Here is a 19,732-nt window from a genome sequence, read left to right on the forward strand (position 1 = left end):
CCATGGGGTGGCAAAAGCAGTCTTTTCTTGGTCCTCGGGTGCTAAGGGGACCTGCCAGTAGCCTTTTGTTAGATCCAACATGGAGCTATATCTGGCTTGCCCTATGTTCTCCACCATTTCGTCCACCCTCGGCATTGGGTATGCATCGAACTTGGCCACCACATTTACTTTTCAGAAATCGATACAAAGCCTAATTTTCTCATCTGGCTTTGGCACTGCCACAATGGGGCTGAGCCACTCACTCCAGGACACTTGTATTATGCCTTTCTCCATTATCATCCTCTTTATCTAGCAAGTTCCTCTTTTATCAGGCCTTGGAGTTGTTGTGGGATTCACCTCCAGTTCTCGCGGATCACCTGGCCTGGAGGGGTCCTTATTCGATGTATCGCGCCTCAAGCCTCCCCCAGGGACTTCTTGGAACACATCTTTATATTACCTCACTAGTTCCCTTGCCTGCCGTCTCTCTGTTCTTCTGAGAGTCTGGGAGCCACTTCTACTTCACTACCCCCTTTCCTCTCGCTCTCAGGGAGGGTCACAGTTCAGGTTCATTTGGTTGGAGGGCCAAGTACAGACACTCTTGTTCTTGCCATGGCTTCAGCATGTTAATGTGGTATATCTGTTTTTTCTTTTGCTTGTCGGGTTGATATACCTCATAATCCACAGGCCCCATTTAGTGTATTATTTCATAAAGGCTTTGCCACCATGCTAGGAGCTTACTCTCCTGATCCGGTAAGAGAACCAGTACGCGGTCTCCTAATTCGAATTTCCTCTCTCGAGCCCCTTGATTGTACTGGGTTGCTTGTCACTCTTGGGCCTCCCTCAGACTTCCAAGAGCTTCCCTCCATGCTGATTCCAGGCGTTCTCTCAGTTGCAACACGTATTGAACTAGGTTCTGGTCTTTGCTTTGTTGTTCTTCCCAGCTTTCTTTAACCAAATCAAGTATCCCCCTTGGTTGTTGTCCATACAACAGTTCAAAGGGGGAAAAGTCGTTCAAGGCCTGGGGTAACTCCCTTATTGTGAACAATAAGGGTGATAGCATCTGGTTCCACTTCTGGGGGCTCTCTACCACAAATTTTTTTAGCATTTGTTTCAAGGTCCTGTTAAATCGCTCAACTAGTCCGTTTGTTTGGGGGTGGTATACTGTGGTCCTTAGGTGTTTGATTCCCAGAGTTTTGCTTACCCCTTCGAACACACTCAATAAAGTTAGTCCCTTGGTCTGTCAACACTTCTTTTGGGAGCCCCATTCTGGAAAATATCTTTAATAATTCTTCTACCACGTTGGTGGTAGACATCGTCCACATAGGTACCACCTCAGGATACCTTGCCGCATAGTCCAGGAGGACCAAAATAAATTGATGTCCTGCACTGCTTTTTGGCAGTGGCCCCACAATATCCATGGCCACTGGCTAAAAGGCAACTTCCACCAATGGTACTGTTACTAATGGGGCCCTTGGAAGACAACTAGGGTTTACTTTTTGGCACATGGGGTAAAAAGCGCAGTATTTAGCCACTTCCCATATTAACCCTGGCCAAAAGAATCTTCCCCTAATGCAAGCCTTTGTCTTGCCTTGACCCAGATGTCCACCCATAGGTTGTTCATGTGCCACTTTCAGTAGGACCTTTCAGTATTGCCGAGGCAACAGTAATTGTACTACCTCCTCTTCCCCATGTTTGTCTCGCTCAACTCTATATAACAGATCATTCCTCACGTCAAATCTCGGGGTGGTCTGCATCAGCTCAGGTCTCAGCACTTCCCCACTCCGCTGGCTAAGTGTTCTTAGAAGGCATATCGAAATTCTTCCTCTCTGCTCTGTTCCAGTCTGAAATTTCGATCCTCCCACAGATGTGCCACATCCACCTCCTGCTCTGCTTCCTCATCGGAGGGAGGTAGCTCAGGCTCACCAGCAAATGCCTCCATTGTAAGATCATCCCCAAGTACCACCTCAGACCTCATGGCCTTGCACCATCTTTTCCCTGCTCCAGGTGGTCTCCCATGGGGTCCTTCTCCTGACCCTGGGTTTTCCGCCAAGGCTTTCCCCTTTGAGTGACTCGGGTAGCACTGTGGAGTGCCTTCATTTCTCTTTATCTCTCTCAAACTGTATGCCTGATCCATGACTGCCAGGAGCTCAGGCCAGTCCTATCCCAGTATCATGGAGTAGGGAAAGTGCTCCACCACCACGACCAGCATTTGGTGTACTTTCTCACCTACTTGCAGGGTGACCCACACTCAGTTCTGTACTTGTGCCTCCCCGCACAAACATCAAATGGTAAGTGGGTCTGCCACTTCTTTGTCTCCTCTTAGTAAGATGTTTCTCTGCACTATTGTCTGTGATAAACCAGAGTCCAACATAGTTTGTGTTTTCCGTCCCTCAAGCTTAACATCTACTGTCAGTGCCTACAGTTACTCTCCTGGTTCTGGATAAACCCTTGTACCATACCCACAAGTGTCCATGGGGGAAGCTGTGTTTGTCTGTCTTTCCCTCACCATCTTCTCTCCCAACGCCTGTTGTCTCTCTGACTGTGTCTGCCGGCCCTGGACCACTTGGCACCTGAGCTCCCGCCTCAGTTGTTGTGCCCTTACATCCAAGCTGTGGGTCTGTTCTGTCTTGGACCCAAGGGTTCTTTCTTTCATTTGGGTCAACCATCGTTGCAGGGTACACATTACCTTGAGAAACTTCCCAGCCAATGCACCACTGTTACAGGTTGCCCTCCCCGGGACCATCTTTCTGGTTATCCGTGCCTTATGTGGGGTGCCCTTGGAGCCTGCTTAGGAATTCTTCGGTCCCGCCCTAATCTCGATTGCCACTTCTTGATGGAAAATTTTGTTTATGCGAGTGAGAAACTGCTTATTATATTGGGTACGTTGAGGTCTCTCCTGTTATGCCTGACCCCTGTTTTCTCTGGCTAGGCCTCCCCGTCCAAACCCACTTGTCGCAGGGCACTGAAGTGCCCCGCTCCTAGGGAAAAGTTACAGGTGCTGGTTGCCGGGGCAACTGCAGTTCAGTCAGCTGACCGGAAGGGGGTGCCGTGAAGGTGCGGTAAGGGATTTGAACGAAGATTAGCCAGGTGGCTTAGCCATGAAGCTTAGTTTGAGTTGTAGCCAATTGGCTTATGGTTTTGCTTTGTTGTTACACCAGGGGACCAGGTGAGGCTGTAGGGGTTGGAGGCCTCATAGGAGCTCCCCAGTAGCGTGGGAGTTCCTGGCACCAAAGAGGGCGCTGCATTTTGGGGGGTATCGACCCCGGCCCCAGTGGGGCAGCGTTGTGAGGGAAAAGCCCCAGTGTGGGTGCAGGCAAGAGGCCCCAGTGGGGCATAGGCCCTGAGAAGGCGGTTCTGGGGGCCAGGAATGGCTACGGCCACCTGAGCCTTGGAGGGTTTGTAGACCCGAGGGGGGGGGTGCACTGACCTCAGCCCTGAGAAGGGGCACAGTGCCTTGGGTTCCAGGCACGGCTACGGCCACCTGAGCCCCAATTGTGAGGAGCACCAGAGTGGGCACTGACAAGAAGCCCAGAGGGTGCTTGCGTTAAGCCCCAGGGAAGGCGCACAGAGGAATAGGAGCCCCAGGGGGGGCAAACAGAGGAATAGGAGGCCCTGGGAAGGGGGCACAGAGGAATAGAAGCCCCGGGGAGGGCACACAGTGGGCGGGAATCGCGGGGCAAGGCCCCGGCACGGGCGAGAGAGAGACAGCCCCAGTGTGGGGGGCACAGCCACGAGAAAGGCCAGAAAGTGTGTGCAGGAAGCGCGGAGAAAGGCCCCAGTGCGGGCAACTGAGACGAGCCCAGAGGGCATCTGCCAGGGTGCGGGCTGTAGTAAGGCAAGCAAGGGATTTTGACAAGACAATGTCCGGTACATCTGAGAGGCTTGGGGCATGGTATTAGAGGTGGTAGGAGCCACGCATAGCCCTTGAGGCGGGAGTGCACAGAATCACCATAGACGGGACGCAGGCTGGAGTATGTCAGGAGTACCATGCCAAGGAGGATAAAAGGCAGCCTCCCTTAATGCTCTTATCATCAAAGACGTGGTGGGCGAGAACAAGGGTGCATGGACACTAACTTGGCACAGTAGGGGGCGCCAGGGGAGATCACGGCCGCTTCTAGGTCCCCGCCCCGTGACACCACTAAATAGGGTTTGACTCCGAGGCTCTAGCTTTTTTTTTCCCCCAGTGCCTGGAGGCTCGTCGCCCCCTTTCCTGCTCCCTTCTGGAGCCCGGCACTCCCTGGCCCAGAGACATTCAAAACCAGGGTGCAATCCCAAACCTGCCTATGTCAGTCCAAACAAAACAAGATATAACTGCACTCCAGTGCATGAGGTCTCCCTGGCCTTTTTAAGGTCGTCCTTCAAGTATCGGGGTTTGTGTCCCCCAAAAGCTGCGCTTTCACTGGTGCCGGGGTCTATACCCCCAAAAGCTGTACCCTTGCTGGTGCTGGGGTTTATGCCCCCAAAAGCTGTGCCCTTGCTGGCGCCGGGGTTCCTATTCCGTAGTGGGTCCCCAAAATGAGGCCTCCTCCATCCCCTAATAGCGTCACCCAAACCACCGGTTCTTAATAACCAAAAGAAATCTGGACACTCCCGTCCATGTACAATAGCTGCCCTCGCTAAAAAACAAACATGTAATCATGCCATCTTACATTTACGCTGGGTTCGTGCTTTGGCTCCCCTCTGTTGGTTTCTGGGGTGGCTGCTGTCTCTTAGGGCTTCCATAGTCCCTTGTTCCAACTTTTGGACCACTCACCAGGCCTCTCCATGGAGCTCTGGAATGTACTCCTTCCCTTTCAGCTGCTGGCCCTCCTCCTGCTGTTCTGCCCCGGGTTCTTATAGTCCTGCCCCTTCCAGTCAGCTGACTAGCTGGCCCAGCCCAGCTATTAACCCCTTCCACACCAGTTCTCCATGCTCAGAAGGTTCAGGCCTTAAAGGGGCAGGCCTGCTTTCTAGTAACAGGGCTAGGGTTCCCTGTTACAAAGTCCATCAGCAATATCAAGTGTTTTTTTATCTTAATAAACAAGCCAGTGTTTAGCAAGCTTGTAAACCAAGGTACTGATAACAGAAGCATGGTAGACAAGGTTTATTTCTGCTACTCAAGACTATTTGAATCAGTGCATGCACCTCAAGGGAATCAATCAATCTCCTGCATACAGTGAGCACTATGAATGCAGGTGTCTATTTTTGTGTGTTCTCTTGTGAAAATGACAGCTTACCATAAAGGTAGGCAATGGGGGATTATTGCAAATGGACTTTTTTCTGTCACAGCAGGCTTCCTTTCAGTGACTCCTCACTGTTTCTTTGTCTAAAGAGCCCTTGAGTCATATTTTAGTTTTGTCTGATTTTTTCATGTCAGTACAATGAACTGAGGAGGAAAAAAATAACACCCAGAGGTATCTTCACCTTTATACAACCCTTGGAAGGGTCACAAACAATATTAAAGCCAAGTTTCAATACTCAGTGGGATGAATAATCTCTTGAAGAAATATAATAGTTAATACTCATTAAAAAGGCAAAGAGAAAGCTCAAAATCCCATGAATATGTAATTAACGTATGCTTAAATTTAATACAGTATAGGTTTCTCTAGCATAAAAGTTCCTCTCTAATGATCTACTGGTATTTAGTTACATACCATATTAACTGATTGTAATACACTGAGCTAAAACAAAGAAATAATTTTGAATCAAGTATCGTGAAAAGAAAATGTAAAAGAAAAAAGCATGAGAGCAAGACTCTCCAGGCTTTCTTTCTGCTGTTTCGTTCATCAGAGGGAATGTATTAAAAAAACAGTTAGTAAAAGAGTGCTCAACAGTTCACACCAAACCCTGCAAAAGGATAATTCTGAAGTCTGATGGGTTGGGGAATTGAACCAGCCATTCACATTAACAATAATGAGTTTCAGCATCTAATCACCTACAAACTATACGGAAAATTTTCTTCCGTTGTGATTTATCTACATTTTCTCCCTTACTTTTGTAATGACCGTGCCTTTTTTAATGAGAGAGAGTTTTTTAATGGAGTACTGATATACGATATGTGACATTTTTAACTATAAATTAACAAAGGATTTAGTCTTAGTAGCAACTGAACATCTTGGAAGAGTTTAGAAAGCAATCCTTTTATGTTATACTCAGGTCATCTGTCCTTTTATTTTCTAATTTTTCCTACCTTTGTGCTACATATCTAAAATGTTTACGTCAAATGTAACCTTTATTTATTACAAGTTCACCTGCACCTAATTTTTCCTCATGCCCTGAAAAAGTAATTGTTTATTTTGACATCATGCATAGTTGCTAAAATGAGTCATGAGTTTTATTCCTTGTAAAGAGGGTGCATACAGCACCTTGTGTTTGATTTTTTTCTGTGAGACGTAAGATTGGTGTGTATGATTAGAACTGCAAACAGAAGTTGAACAGACTTTCCTGACTAATAAGGAAGTACATTTCTGCTGTAATTATATATAATTATCCTCACTGCACTTACATAGTGACTTCCTTCTCAGGATCTCAAACCACTTGATAACATTAGAGAGATATTTATTCCTATGCAAGAGGTTCACGCAAAGCCTATGCACTATTTAAATCACAAGTATGCCCTCAAAATAAGATATCAGTAGGACATGAACCATGCAATGGCTTTGTTTGGGCCTTATTATTGGGGAAGTTCATTGGATAACAAATTTAACTTCACAATAGCTTTCTTAAGTAACTTGTTCAAGGGCTTACAGGAAGTCTGTGGAATATGTGGAAACAGATTTCAATTTTCCCTGGTCCCTATATGGTCCAGTTTCCCCCAGACCATGTCTTATATCTAAGAGCTTACTAATTCTCTCTCATAAATATGGAATATACATGCATGCATCATCTATGTATATGTATGTTATCCTGCTTTCCTGGAACTGTTCAGGGCATTCCATAGAAGTTCTTGAAAACTGCCTTTACAAACACTTCTGCAAATTTCTGGAGGTTTTTAGTGTCATGTTTACACTTAAAAATATGGACTATGATGTCTGATTCTTCCTGATTATGTACTCTACAGCTGTTTTCTTGAACAGATCAAGCAGCAGGAAGCAACTTATCATAATCACTTAGCTAGCATAGTGCATTGCTTTCATGAAGAAGATATAATATAAGACTTCCGATTTCTTCTATTAAGCACATTTTCTAGCTGATAATTACCAAAAACACCAAGGTGTTCTCAATAACAGCATTTCTGCTTACATTTAATAATACTGCATTATTTCATAGATTTCATAGACGTTAGGGCTGGAAGGGACCTGACAAAATCATTGGGTCCAGCCCCCTGTCCAAGGGGCAGGAAGTCAGATGAGGTCAAATGGTCCCAGCAAGATAGACATCCAAGTGTTTCTTGAAAGTGTCCAGAGCAGGTGCTTATACCACATCTCAGGGACAGTCTATTCCAGGTCCTGGGGACTCAGACAGTAAATAATCTTTTTCTTATATCCAGCCTGGTCTTCTAGGAGTTTGTGACCATTAGAGCTTGTCTTCCCTTGGGGTGACCTGGTGAACAGATGTTCTCCCAACTCCTGATGCACCTATAGGCTGCCACCAAGTCACCCCTGAGCCTACACTTCTCCAGGCTGAAGAGTTGCATGGCTCTCAACCTCTCCTCATAAGGCCTGCTCTCTTGTCCTCTGACCATGTGTGTGGCTCTCCTCTGGACTCTCTCAAGCTTCTCCACATCCCTTTTGAATTGTGGAGCCCAGAATTAGATGCAGTGTTCCAGCTGCAGCCTCACCTCTGTTGAGTAAAGTGGGAGGATGACTTCCTGGGTCTTGCTTGAGATGCATTGGTAGATACAAGGCAGAGTTTTGTTTGCTTTGCCAGCTACAGCATTGCATTTGTGACTCATATGCATCTTATGGTCAGTCGTGACCCCCCAAGTCTCTTTCAGCCATGGTGCTAGCTACTATAGCAGTGCCAAGCCTATAAATATGTGAGGTGGAGCACCTTGCATTTCTCCATGTTGAATGCCATCAGGTTTTGATCTGCCCACTTTCTGAGCCTGTTGAGGTCAGCCTAGTTTACAGCCTATCCTCTAGGGTGACCTCACTTCCCCCTAGTTTGGTGTCATCAGCAAACTTAGCCAGTCCACTTCTGACACCAGAGTCCAGGTCATTTATAAATATATTAAAGAGTACAGGTCTGAAAATGGATCCCTCTAATATTTAATTAGACTATTATAGATTGAAAATAACACCAAAAAAGAGTAAATGCTTTGGGACCACAGATGGTCCAAGCAGATTGAAACAGTTCTTTCTGAATAGTGAATATTCCGCAAACAGTTTCATTCTCTGTTAGTAAATATCCAAACATACTAGGTACTGCACCTCCTGAGAAGTGGGAAGTTGGTTTTACGCTGTCTTTCACTTTCTAAATGAGGACACTCTGAACTTAGTTTCTTGTCTGAAGTGTATTGTTTTATGAATTTTGTCCTGCTGTAATTAAAGTTCTTTTTTTTTCCAGATAGCACCCAATTTTGGCACTTATCCTGTTTGCATCTAGGAAGCAATACCAGGGAGAATCACTTGTTAAAGTAACAAAGATGGTGAGTTAGCTTGCATTTGTCTTTTCCTATGATGATCAACAGACCTTCTTCCAGCTTCTCTTGGGGCATGGTCCAAAGTTTGTGGGAATCTTCCACTGAGTTCAGTGGACCTTGATTCCCTAAATAATGGCACAAAGCTGTTATCACCTGAAATGTGACTGAAATGAATGAACACATAGTTCTATACAACCAAATCTAAATAATTTTTTGTAAATGTCTTCACCCAGGAAGTGCAATGCATAAAAAGTAGGTGCCTTGTCCCAGGAGGGTGATCCAGTTGACAACATTAGGCAGCTAGGGCCTCTTTACATGCAGTGGAAAGACTTCAATGTACCCAAAGAACAATCCAGGGCCCCTAAGCACTCAGATAGGAAATACCACCTATGTTTGAGAAGGAAAATCATTGTTGGTTCCATGTGTTATACTGAACTGATTCAGTTAGGTCAGTCAGGCTCTAGGCATGCTTCACGGATGCTTAATGAATCAGAGATTTAAATAGACTTTAAGCACCTCCCAGGTCTCATCTAGATTGCAGTGGAGCATAGGTGGGACTAGGTGCCTACATGTTTAATCTGTATCACTTCAAAGCATGTTTCAGAAGACTATGTCTAGACAGCAGGGGAATTTTCAAGGTCAAAATGAAGGTGCCTAAGCATTTTTTTGTTAACGTCTAATAAGGTTGATATGAGTTTCTTCTTGTGCTCGAGGCCCCAGGCAGACATTGCACTTATAACACAGTTAACCAGTTAATCATATCTTAAAATGTAAACTGGCCACATGTTCAGTCATAAAAAGTAGTGTTGCCCTAAGAACTAAGGGGTATCTTGTTTTCCTTCCAAGTAGAGAGAAAGCAAACAGCAGAATCAATATAGCCTTAGAGTCTGCTTCAGCTTTTTCCAAATGAGAACCTATTTATCCTCTCCAAACCAAAATCTATTTCTTTTCTCCAAACGAGAACCCAGTTATCTTCTCCAAACAAGAACCCAGTTATTTATCTTCACCAAATGAAAACCCAGTTATCTCTTTAATAAATCATTTTTATTGAGCTTTATAAGTATTAACTCTAAGCATGCATATAGATATAATCTTAGCAGTTTCAGTAATTTTAGCAAGATACAATTTTAACAAGCAAGTAATTGTATATTACCAGTCCTAATAATATACAACTCAGGAGCTAGCCAGGCTTCCAGACCAGGCAAGTTTCTTTGAAGAGAGAGGAGATGTTTTCAGTTCTCAGGCATTGTCAGTGAGGGGAAGGTAAAGGGAAGGAGGGAACTGGAAGGAAAAGGAGAAGAGATGGAGAGAGAGAGAGGAAACAGGAAAAGGAGCTAATATTTACAATCCTTTAGTCACATAGGTAAACATTTTCTGTGTTTCATCTGCAACTTAGGGTTTTTCTTCACTTTATTGTTGCTTTTCTCTTTTTCTTGGTACCAGGAGCCATTTGCTTCAGATATGGATGGGATGTACCATAACAAACCCTTTTATCCATAACAAGGGTTTTTATCATCAGACTTGCAGAAACACAGGCTGCATCAGGCCCTTTTCTCTGTAGACAGCAAGCCATACAATCACATAACTCCATGAATGCAGTCTTAGCTGACTTATGTCAAGGCTGCTGTAGGCCTTGTAGGCCTAAGGGAGCATTTCAATCCCATCAGGAGGCTGAACTTCCTCCACAATAGGACTAGAAGGGACCTCCAGAGGTCATCTGGTCGAACTCCCGCCTGAGGCAGGTTCCTCCCTATCCAAACCATCCCATATACCCATAATCAGCTACCCTCAATTGTGACACAATATAGATCTAACACCGTAACCTGGAACAGAGAAAGCAAGGCAACCACAGCAGCCAATGTCCTGCTTCTCTAAAATGTTGTCGACATACGCTCAAGAGGTCCCGGATAGAGGGGTCACAAGGGTTACAAAATATATGTCATAACTCTGGCTTGCTTCCATCCCACCTTAAACTGAATGTGTGGCAGAGATCACTCCAGGGCTTGAGGCCCAGAGTGGTACTAAACAGCTGTTCCTGGGCAGGCTCAGGACCACCCCAGGGTTCCAGCCCTGGAACTGTCCTTACCTGCCATGGGCTGGCAGGGACTGCACCAGGATTCACGCTCTGGGGAACCAAAGGTCAGCTGATCAGCACCACCACAGGGCTGGAACCCTGGGGTGGTCCCAATCCTTCTCAGGATCAGCTAATCGGGATCACCTAGGTGTTCCAGCCCCAGAGCTGTCCCAGTCTATGAGCCCCAGGACAGCCTCTGCCAGCTGATGGTCAGCTGATTATTTGCAGGATCAAGTCTGCCCCGGGACTCAAGCCCAGGGAAGGGCCCCTATCAGCTAATCAGCTGGTAGGAACTACCCCAAGGCTTTAATCCCAGTGTAGTTTCTTCCAGCCAGGCTATTTCATGCCTAGCTTCTTTCTTTTAGGTATTGCTTTCTGGCTAATTCAGTATCTCCTCCATCAGAAGCCACTGATTCAGTTACTGACCTTTGATGTCATTCATGCATCACATGGTATATGTGCAGGGGAAAGAAAAACAACACTACAGCAGCAAGGCACTGGGTAGCACACAATTGCAGAAATACATTCAGTTTGCAGGAGCTAATAGTTCCTAAGCTGTTCTAGTCACTGTTGCCAAAAAATCAAATAACCCTTTTAAAATTGCTTGTAGTATGCATTGCTGCCTCAAGAGTGATTTTTATCATGTGTTGGAAGGGTTTCAGTTTAAAAAATTAGCATTTACCCTGTATTTGCAATAATGTGAATATAAACAGGAACTAGGGAACACAGGCTTGTAGCAAAACTAGTACATTCATGAATGTTCACTGTAATAAATTAAACAAGAAAACATTTCTCTTTGTGATAGCAAACAGAGTTCTTTCCTATTCTATAATTCCTATCCTTATATTAAATTCCCTTATCAGATGCCTAACCTCCTGTACTGTGTGTGATGAAACTTGAACACTGCTATCATCTGCAGGGTTACCAGGACTGCACACTTAGAGGCCCACCATTGCTCTGAATGTTTAGAAAGCTGTGGTAGTTTTGCGGTATGGGAGGGAGAGGGTGAGAAATAATTTTGCAGCTTCTATTCCCCAATCCAACTACCAGCTTTCTTCTGCCAGTACTACATTTGCACTGAATTTAAGAAAATGCTTTTCTCTGAAAATACACCAAGGAGTGAATTGTCAGAACTTTTTGGGGGGCATTATAAGCTGGGAACTGACAAAGAGACCTTTCAGTACGTATAAGACTTCCTCAGCCATTAAATGTACAGGCAGTCCTTGAACTTATGACACGATTAGTTCCTGAAAACTATGTCTTAAGTCAAAACGTTGTAACTCAGAACCAATTTTCTCATAAGAAACAATGTTATAAATGGGGGATTGGTTCCTGAACCAAGGCCCGATACCCTGTTTTCACCAAAAATACCCCAGAATTTTGTACTAGATCAGTTATAGATGGGTAATATAGCTACATTAATGTGTTTATATTGTAAATAGCAATCATATTGATTTAGAAGGACTTCTTTGAGGTGACTTTGCTGGACTTTTTGAAAGGCTCTTGGTTGAACTTGTCTGGAGTCTTCTCAGGAGTCTCGGCTGCAGGTTTTTCTAGAGTTTTGTCTGTTTTCTTAAAGTGTCCAAGGAAGTTTGGACAGATGTTCTCTAGGGAGATGAGCGATGCAGTGAACATTGCATCGGATCAAGCGTTGTAACGTCAAAACTGACATCATAAAGTTGAAACAAGGTGTCAATTTATAAACGTAAGTACGACACGTAACTCAAAACATCGTAAGTCAAGAACTGCTTGCATTGCATTCACCCATACTGTCACTAAAGTACATACTACAAAGAGAGAGGGAAAGAAAAATATGCTATTCATATTCTTCATAACTGTCTCATTTTATTGTCCATGTAACTTTCTTCTAAGGCAGTTTCCTATGTTTGTCTGACAGTTGCATCATAGTTCATTCACATGAATAAAAGCAATCAAGTTGGTCCTTGGAAAATGTTTTGGTATTTGTTGACCAGTAGCTGGTCCTGACAGCGTATGCACAGTACAAGCAGTTATAGTACCAAGGTTATATAGTACAGGACGCCTTATCAATAGAGGGTCTGTTTTAAAATTAGCTAACACCTTGAGGTAAATTTAATTCATACAAACATCAACTCTAATGGCATTTTTATAAAGAAATGAAAACTGTCAGGCAGTCTTAATGACACTATTGTTCTAAAAAAGAAATCTATCTGAATGTGTTAATTATATGTACACCACAGAATAATGTTGAGGACAAACCATGTCCCCAACATACACTGTAACCTATTATGGGAATAATTTTGCTTGGGGACACAAACTTTAGGGTGGCCAAGCTACCTCTGTAGAAATGTCTTTATGGTTAATGTCATCCACTCGGAGGTTATGCATGAAACAGCCAGAGGAGGAATAGAGCAGGACAATCCATGAGTCCTTACCACTGAGACTGCAGAACCTACTCTTGCCAGTATGAAGGCCAGAATTCCACCCCCATCCCTCTTTTTTGCAGGGAGATTTTTTTTTCTATCTGTTGCAGATGTTAGACACTCATAAGAGTAGGACATGTATAACTGAGTTCTCTACAAGGGCAAAACTGAGGTTCCCTGTTCACCATACATCTGAGCTATGCATTTGAATGCAAATTTCAAAATATGCACTATTCTGTAGCAGTTCTACCATTTCCCCATCTACACATGTTCTGCCTTCCCTTTTTGATAACTTTTCTCTGTAACTTAACAATTTATAATAAAATTCTGGATATTAACAAACAGATTGCCTTGTACTAGCTGCTGCTACAAATTCCTTAATCCTCTCCTCTCAACATTCAGTGATGTGTCTACACAAGATTATTTAGACTAAAGCATTATTGTCTACATGTGCGTGGGACTTACTGTGCAGTAAATTAAGCTAATAAGCCATTTGCTAGTAGCAGGAAATACAGGTATTAGATTAACAGCGTTTTAGCTACTACAGAGTAGAGCACATGTAGCTGTTGACCGGGAACAATTTTCTCCCAGTTAGCCCAGACAGCAGGGGGCCACTGTTGCCTGTCTAAGCCCCAATGCAGGGGGGGCGCTGTGCCAGCTGCAGGGGTAGCTGTCTCCCTGTCACAAGGAGATTGGGACCCATCCCAACCCACACATGGTTGGAAGAGCTGTCCCAGAAGCTGGAATTGCTGTGTCCCAGCCATGTGGAGATCAAGCCCCAACCTGATCCCCATGGCTGCCAGGACAGCTCAGCCCTGCCCTGTGGAGATCAGGACCAGCCCTGTGCCCCCTGCCAACCCTGGGCTGGCACCTGGAGGAGCCTGGAGCACCCTCTGGCTGTTGCAGGGGGTGCAGAGCAAGGCAGGAGGAGCCCTGGAGCGTACTGTTCTCATCGGGAGCAAATTTGCTCCCAACAGGCACATGTTCACACGTATGCAGGGGCGCAGTTTAACAGGCCTGAATTTTTTGCAAAGAAAATTCAGGCACATTAACTGCATGTGTAGACAAGCCCAGTGAGTAGTGATAAGATCTATACAGAGGCAGCAGATGTTTTCTGTGCCAAGTGACTTTTTACAAGTGTAGGCTTTGCTGCAAGTTCAGCCGTTGTACTTTGAAATTGTTAAGATAACAGTTTGTATAACTTGAAAGAGTCCAGTGAAAAGAGGCACCTCATACATTCTGAAAGCAAACAAATGGTCAAACACTTTCATTATATATCCCAAAACAGCTATAATCATTGTCTCCATACTTCAGTGATTCTTGAACAATACTTGGCATAAAGTTTGTTTGTTTGTTTTTTTATGGGTCAGTCTGAAGTATCACTGACCTAATTCTAGACAAAATATAACTTTGTTTTTTCCCAGTGAACCATACCTAACACTGCTGGAGTTTGCCAAGTATGACCAGGAACAATGCTGAACATATGCTAAGGAAGTCTGAATACCAACCACTGGTGAGAAGAGTAGGATCACTTTTACTGAAATGTCAATGTGAGAGGAATGCAGAGGACTGATATTATTTGGGTGTGACTGTTGAACCTTGTGGATAATAGTGTCTACTTGTTTATCTGTGTAGTAGCAAGGGTATGTATAATGTTTTGCTGGCAATTAAAAGGTTAGATCCCTTCTCTATGAAAACACATTGTTCCAAAGACCTCATCATGGTTTTAGGTGATTATGTGTGGGAAGAGAGGGTGTGCAGCAACAGGATCATTCAGTAAGAATTCCTCCCTGAACTGAGAGGGACAGCATAATGAATGAGACCTCTACCACCCTCTGTAACAGTGCAGAGGGATGCTCTATCCCTGAACTGAACTGGCTTCACTGAGTAGTGCCAAACCTTTTTTATTAAGAGTGGTTGTACAGGGGTACAAATACAGTGCATCTCCAGGGAGCCTCAGCATGCAGAAACTTTACATAGAAACTCTTGGTAAATTTCCACTATTGAAAGAATTCCATAAACAAGCCCTGAAGGCCAATATAAGGGGGAGGGGGGAGGAGGAGGAGGAATAAAGAATACACATTTAAAGTATAGAAATTACTATATTTTCTAGTCCAGTATGTTTGAAAATATTTCAGTAAGGATGTACAGGTACAGTCACCTTTTATGGTGTGTCAAAAGAGTAGAACAGCAACTAAAATGTGAATTTTAAATTTCACCACTTCCTTTAATCAGGCAGCAAACAGCTTTCCTTAACAGTAGTTTCCTTTTGTTTTTCTTTCTCCTCTCTCCATCTTTCAAGTAAAGGGCAGGGATATATTACACAAATATTTCCAAGAAAATATCCAGTTGATTTGATATAGCAGCAATTTTGGGTCACTTTCCAGTAACATTCAGGTAATCTTTTTTTTCCCCCAAAAGGCTGCTCACAAAAAGTCATTTTGAAAGTCTGAGGATCAGAAATTCATGAAGTTCAAATTTTAAGCAATCCAGTGTATGAAGAAAAATCTGACCACAACTTAAAAATAGGAAAATGTGTGAACACACAAATGCTTTTCAAATAAACATGATAGATATTTGTAAACCAAGAGCTGCAATCCATTAGTGATATTTTACATGGGGTGATGGGGTTCCAGAGCTCAGAGACGTAAACTAAACAATAATGACTATGTGTATCGTAACAGTGCATACTTACCTCATGCACGCATACACATGCACACTTAGCTTGTAGAGGAGTTATCAGAAAAAGAATTAAACTTCTGAGCCCAAACAAAAAATGTGACAGTACCCTGTCCTTTGTAGAAATTATGCTTTGGGAAAGCCCTAATGAGCCAGAAAAGTTGAGATTCAGATTTCTCTGAAAATTTCTTGCTTGCAGTCTATCTCTGAAGATACAGAATTCTAGTCACTTTCAGGCTTTCCTATTATTTAGAAGAGTTATGCTGTCCTGACAGAAAGTACAGATAACACTGTGTGTCTCTTCCTACCCCCCACAACTAAGCAATTTTAGTTGAGCTAATATTTAAATATTTAATATTAAATATTCACAAAATAAGTTAGGACTTTCTAATGTAGATATTCTTTAAAATACAAATAATGAATGAATTCAGGAAAACTGCAAACTCTTAGGTCTACAAAAAAAAAAATTGCCAAAGAAATTATTCTCTGTAAATTATTGCTCTAGTGATGTATTTATACCACGTGTAGTAGAGCAATCAACTTTTGAGAACCAAATGTTTCACTGGCCTTTCTAACTGGTGACAAACAGCCAAAATGAGGCATGCAGTGAAAACCGATAGTGGAAAAAGTTTAAAATGGTAAGAGATTATACTCAGCATCTATAGTATTTCAGTCATCCTGAGTTTCAAGATTCCTTGTATGCACAATTAGCTGTGAAAAATAATAAGATAACACCATATTCAAAGGTATGTTCAAACTGAAATGAACGGCAATATGCATTTTCATTAGGTTGGCTGAAAGGTCTGAGAATATGTTAAATAACCCAATCTGTTATAATTAACAGTATGCTGATTGCTGGCACAGCAGCTGAACTGCCTAACACCACTGTAAATAAGAGGCCAGATCCCCACTTGCTGTAAAATAGCACAGATTCATTGACTCCAGTGGAGCTGTGCCAGTATGCACCAGTTCTGGATATAGCCTGAGGTCTGGAGAAGTATTGCTAAGCATTTTAGTGTATGAAGAAGAATCTGACCTCAACTTAAAAATAGGAAAGTGTGTAAATGCACAAATGCTTTTCAAATAAACTTGGAAGACGTTTGCAAACCAAGGGCTGCAATCCATTAGTGATCGTTTACATGCAAGAATGTATGGGATAATGTAATTCACAGAAAAAAAAAGAATACAGAATTACTACCAGATTTATAGATTATATCCTAGTGCTTTGTGGAATATGAGTGATATAGTGTAATGAAATGCAACATTGTCCTTCATTAAGGTACTTAGAAAAGCAGGTGATATTTTAGAAGTTCCCACATCACTCTAACTTCTTGTAATAAAATGCAGCTAATCAGATGTTACTTTAGAAGACTAGGAGCATGTCTACACATGTGCTTTACTGCACATTAGGCTAATTTAATGTGCAGTAAAGTATCACCATCTACATGTATGCCGCAATTAGTGTACAGTAGATTAATTTACTCTGGCTTAGGGTAGTCCCGTCTGACGTAGATACTGTCCTATGCTGCAGTAAATTACTGCATTTAAGCGCCCATGTAGATAGTGACATTAGGATTACTTTACTCTGGTTCCTGTTGAGCCAAAGTTTATTCAGTTGCATTAATTGCATGTGTAGACACACCCTGATAGTACAAACTGGAGTAGTGATCCTCATTCCTACAGCATTGTGTCTAATGGTTTAAATATGAAACATGTAAGTAGTAACTTGGTCAATAGCTCAATCCTTTTCTTGTCTGTATTCATGTGACTGTTTGCACTATCCTGATCCCACTTCCATGTTCCGTGTGTGTGTTTGCTTCTTTTTTTTTTGCAATTTTTTCAGTGTAATACTATTGGATACTGCAAGCTTGATTGTGTTCTTACATTTCCCTATCCCCTCATTCTAAACTTCCAAGAGCAAAGCCTGTGTGCATCTGTTTTCCAGTGCCAAAGATATGATACAGCATTTCACTGTGGTCTTTGTTCCATTCAGTAAAGTTGCATCCAAAGTCATTTCTCTAACACATTAGGAAATCCATTAGAAACCAAGCTAAAACTCTGGTCACTGGCTTCTTTCACATTAAATGTCAACAGTACATCTTTTTATTAACATTTTTCCTTTGATGCAAAGGACAAAAAATGGCTCTTTATAAGGAAGAAGTTAAATACCAGAATACAAACATCAAAGGGTTGGAACAGACCTCAAAGGTTATCTTGTCCAGACCCCTGCACAAATGTAAGAGGTGCTAGCCCTAAATCACACCAGACAAACATTTTTTCCATCCTCTTCCTGAAACATAAAATGAAAAGGATTCCAAGGCTTTCCAGGGCAACCTGTTCTGTCATCCTACTGTTCATACAGTTAGGAAGGGTTTTTTTCTGACATCAAATCTAAATCTACTTTGTTGCAATTTAAATCCATTGCTTTGTGTCCTGCTTTCTGTGGCAAGGCAGAATAGTCGTTCTCCCTCTTCTTAATGGAAGCCTTTTAAATATTTGAAACTGCTATCACAGTCCCCCATCTCTCCTTTTTTGCAGACAAAACATTTGGTTCTTTCAACCTTTCCTTGTGTACAGTGGTGTAACTGCAGAGTTAGGGGCAACTGGGGCAACTGTCCTGGGCACTGACTTGGAGGTGGGATGAAAGAAAGCAGCTGCTGCAGGTAGTCATTTGGGTGGAAACTGAAACTCACCACCTCCATTTTGCCGGTGGCATGTCCTTACACTGCTGCTTGTGCAACTTGTATTCTAACACGTTTATTATCTTTGCCACTCATATTGGGGTGCTCTCGAGTTTCTCTATGTCCTTCTTAAAATTAGGAGCTCAGAACTGCATACTGTAGTCCAGCTGAAGTCTGACCAGGGTCAAGTAGAGTGGTACAATTGCTTCACATGTCTTCAATACTCTACTTCTGTTAATACAGACCAAAATTGATTTTCTGTTTTTATGATTGCATCTCATTGCTGACTCATGTTGAGTTTATGAGCCACCATAACCCTGAGACTCCTCTCAGCATGGTTACTGCCTACCCAGTTATCTCCCAGTCTGTGCTTTTGTGATTGCTTTTTCTTCCCTGTGGGCATGACACTACGTTGCTGTAGCAACATGTTACAGCGACGTAGTATCTGTTATAGCAAAGTAGATGCTAAAAATAATTGTGTGCCACATTTAAGGCACAGTACATGCTGTTACTGCACCGTGATTTAGAACTTCCAAAAGAAAGTACTAAATCACAGTGCAGTAACAACATTGCCATAGCGACACATGTAGATGCGTCCCATGTGTAGCACCTTTTCATAGTTTCATAGTTGGGAGGGTCGGAAGGGATCTGAGCAGATCATCAAATCCAACCCCCTGCCATGGAAGGAAAGAGTACTGGGGTCAAACGACCCCAGCAAGGTTCCCCCAGATCCTGATGTACACCCCTTATATACTTATAGATAGCCACCAGGCCACTCCTAAGCCTGAACTTTTCCAGGCTGAAGAGTCCCATGGGTCTCAGCCTCTCATCATAGGGCCTGTTCTCTTGTCCTCTGATCATGCATGTGGCTCTCCTCTGGACTCTCTCAAGCTTTTCCACATCCTTTTTGAATCGTGCAGCCCAGAATTGGATGCAGTACTTCAGCTGTGACCTCACCAAGGCCAAGTACAGTGAGAGGATGACATCCTGGGATTTGCTAGAGAAGCAGCTATGGATGCAAGCCACAGTTTTGCTTGCTTTGCCAGCTGCAACATCACATTGGTGGCTCATATTCTTCTTGTGGTCAATCATGACCCCCAAGTCCCTTCTGGCCATGGTGCTAGCAAGCATAGCACTGCCAAGCCTATAAGTGTAATGCCAGGTTTTTTTTCCCATGGTGGAGTATCTTGCCTTTTTCCATATTGAATGTCATCACGTTTTTATCCACCCACCTTCTAAGCCTGTCAAGGTCGGCCTGGATCACCAGCGTATCCCCAGTTATGGACACTTTACCCCAAAGTTGGGCATCATCAGTGAACTTGGCCAGTCTGCTTCTGACACCAATGTCCACATC

This window comes from Crocodylus porosus, unplaced genomic scaffold (assembly GCF_001723895.1).
Source record: "Crocodylus porosus isolate Cpor-Errol unplaced genomic scaffold, CroPor_comp1, whole genome shotgun sequence".
NCBI classification, from domain to species: domain Eukaryota; kingdom Metazoa; phylum Chordata; order Crocodylia; family Crocodylidae; genus Crocodylus; species Crocodylus porosus.